This window comes from Periplaneta americana, chromosome 5, assembly GCF_040183065.1.
Source record: "Periplaneta americana isolate PAMFEO1 chromosome 5, P.americana_PAMFEO1_priV1, whole genome shotgun sequence".
Taxonomy (NCBI): Eukaryota; Metazoa; Arthropoda; class Insecta; order Blattodea; family Blattidae; genus Periplaneta; species Periplaneta americana.
This window is the reverse complement of record NC_091121.1, coordinates 157409167-157413153: the sequence shown is the minus strand read 5'-3', so window position 1 is coordinate 157413153 and position 3987 is coordinate 157409167.

Here is a 3987-nt window from a genome sequence, read left to right as displayed (position 1 = left end):
ACAAGGGTGGCCATATCATGTGCACATGTTCCTGATATGGCCACTAGGTAGACTTTTGGATTTTGGGACTTTTTGGACAATTAAAGCTATTTTTATGGGGAAAGGAAATTGTTTTAAGAAAGTCCATTGGACTGAGAACGAGTAAGAAAAAAGTGGTTTACATTTTTTTTCAAAATGGCGGCTAGAAAAATTCTCAAACCTTAGCATGGCCATATCAGGGACACCTACCTTATATAGAGCACTGTTTATCATCAATTCACTTTTTCAATTAAACACGAGTAATATGAGAAAACTACTGCCATGTATTATGAAACGTAGTAAGAACTGAAACTACAAATTTTTTAACATATTGCAAACAACAATCACCACTTTGACTGAAACGAACCAGAGTCCCACAGACTCTGAAATGAACTATCTACTAATGCCACAGTCTGTCTAGTACATACAGTCACGAAGCTCAATACGTAGGGAATATGCATCCAATGACAGTTGAACTTTAGTTGCTAGCCACTAGGATCGCTATTATCGCACAGTTTATTGTTCCTAGTACTCTCAGTTGCTAACCGCTTGGAGCACTGTATCGCGAGAAATGCAAAAAATCACCTCAAGCTTCGTGACTGTATGTACTAGACTGTGCTAACGCACTGTAAAATATTCACTCCTGAGCACTATTTTCAAACTATGCCACTTTCGCGCCATACTTCCGCTACTGATATGAATCGATACATTTTCATACTCGATAAATCTGAATCGGGCCCTTAGGCCTGGTTCACACGAGCAGAATGTCTGCAGAATGGCAGCCGTACAGCGACCGCACCATTTTGTATGTATGTATGTATTTATTCACACTGCAAATGGGTATATACCCAGTGGCAGTGGTAACTAATTACACTCAATAATGACAATTAATAATAAACACAACTAATAAAAAACAATAATTAATAATAATAATAATAATAATAATAATAATAATAATAATAATAATAATAATAATAATAATAACAAGGAGCATCCTAAATTAAATGAAGCATGATCACTTAAAATAACATTTAAAGTAAATCTAATTTGTATCTTAACCCTAAGTTCGAACTAAGACCCACGAGTGTGACAGGTTCATACCTGCACAGGTACCTTTCGGCACTACAATTATTTCGCTGTCAACTCACTCACTGCACTGATTCTACCTGATTTCACTAACACTTCTAAACATTTCACTGTTCAAATACTTTGCACAGCCACTTCACTGACACCAACACACTTCACTGACACTACACACTTCACTGACACAACACACTTCCTCACTGATAGAACACTTCAAATAACAAGATATCAATTACACCCTTTAAGTAGTGTGTATAATATACTACTACTACTACTACTACTACTATGGGACACTAATTTAATTGTAGCAGTTCACACAGGATGGACAGTTTGCGGCAGTGAAACGTCTCCACATGCCAACCGCATCACCCATAGCAGAACAGACGCTGCATAGTGCCGCAAGTTTGCTATGGGCTATTCAATTATATTGCATCAATCACACAAGCGAAGGCAGCAGTTTGGTGGAGAGTGTCTGGACGACACATTATCTTGGCTTTTACGAGAGCTGGACCCGATACTCTTGCAGGCATGCTTTGACTCTTTGTGTGCTTATATATGCGATGATTGTCCAAATCCGACAAGTGGCCTGAGTGACATTCGTAAATCCGCTGCTGACAGGTGGGTCATCCTGCCTCAGTCCCTGATAGAGCCAGATCCCATTTCGCGGACTAGTAGCCTGATAAGCCCCAAGGGCTGGAGCCCGAAGTTCTTCCTGTCATAATCGGCTGACAAGTAGGCCATCCTATCTCAGTCCTTGATAGAGCCAAACATAAGAATAATCTGATAAGCCCCAGGGGCCCGGAACTCCAAACGCTTCCTGTATCATCAGTGGAAATACTGAATTGTTTAAATATGCAAGCCAGACATTTATAAATAGACTCCTTCACTTTCTAAATAAGATATGGACAGGAGATGATATACCAACAAGTTGGACAAAATCAATCGTAGTTCCTATATTCAAAAGAGGAGACATAAAATCGTAAGACAACTACAGAGGGATCAGTCTATTAAATACAGTATATAAAATCTTTACCAGCATAATCAAGAACAAATTGTATAAACATTATGAAACACTTTTCGGAGAAGAACAAAATGGCTTCCGAAAGGGAAGATCATGTTGCGATGGATATTTTGCATTAAAATTATTGATGGAAAAACACCGGGAATTCAACTTAGAAACACATATTGCTTTCATTGATTTGGAAAAAGCATTTGACAGGGTGAACAGAAATAAATTATTAAATGTATTGGCCACAGACCATGTTCCACAACAACTTATAGCAAACATATATAATATCTATAAAACAAATCTAATTGCAGTATGGTGTGATAATAAAGTATCGCATTGGACAGAAATTCATACAGGAGTAAGACAAGGCTGCGGGCTTTCACCGTTGCTATTTATTATATATATGAATCTAATAATTAGAGAATGGAAACAATTGCCTCATGGATATATACAACTCAATAGACATTTACAACTAGATTCATTACTTTTTGCAGACGATTTAGCTCTGGTGGTATCCTCAGAAGATGAATTACAACATTCAATTTTTAATTTTAACAAAATTGGAATTAAATATGATATGAAAATCAATCAAGAAAAAACTAAAATTATGGCCTTCTGCGGAAAATACCCTGTGCCTAGCAAAATATGTTTAGATTCAAAAATATTAGAAAGGATAAATTATTTTACATATCTCGGATACACATTATCTTTTTTCGATGAAGTAGACATTTCACAGAAAATTTCTAAATACACCAAAACAATGGGAATAATTAACACCATTATGAAACCTTCCCTAGTACAAAGGCATACTCGAATTCGCCTTTACAAGACCTTGGCGAGACCTGTACTTTGTTACAGCAGTGAGGCATGGACATTGAGGAAGAAGGACGGAAGCAGAATAACGTCTAATGAAATGAAATTTATGAGATATAAAGTGGGATATACGAAATGGGATCACAAACACAATGAAGATGTAATGGAAGAATTACAACTAGAACCTGTAATTAATTACGTAAAACATTATCAGAACAACTGGATAAATCATCTGCATCGCATGCATAGAGATAAAATCCCAAAAGTCATGCTCCACTATCGTCCAAACAGGAAGAGATCTCTCGGTCGTCCAAAGAAGCGCTGGATTGAAAATTCAACTGTGAGATCGTAACAGGCCATTTGGCCTAATACTAGAAGGGAAGAAGAAGAAGAAGAAGAAGAAGAAGAAGAAGAAGAAGAAGAAGAAATACGTAGGCTTCCCCCAAGACTTCACCCAGCGTATTTTTACTATTGCAGATGATAGGTGAAGGGATGTGCAGAGTGTTGGAATGATAGATGGAAACAGAAGTACCATGAAAAAAACCCTCTGCAATGTCTACTTCGTTCATCACAAATTCCATTATGACCTGATCAGGGATCAAACTCAGACTGCCTCGATGGAAGACCAGAGCCCTAGCACTTGAGCCACAAATGTGCCCCAGACATGTATTGTAGTACTGGCTGTTACAATTTTCTTACCTGCACATTGTGATTCGATTCAATGGGTGATATGGATGTAGAGAAAGTAGACGTTAAAGTGTATCTGATGGAGAATGAGAAAAGGTGAGATTTATTTACAAAAAATAACTAGTAAAAAATGCAATTCCTTCTATGGGTGAGTTTCAGGAGATCTGTAGGTTACTGTAATTTTGTACTATTGAAACTTTTCCCTCAATTTCTCTGGTCCGTTGAAAAGCATATAAATGGGTTCTACTGTATTTATTTCTAATCATATGTCGATTATTATCCTCCGACATCACAGTTACGTACAGCATTAATTTATTTAAATTCATAACACTTATTTATTTGATGTGGTACATTCTAAAAAAAAAAAACAACAAGTA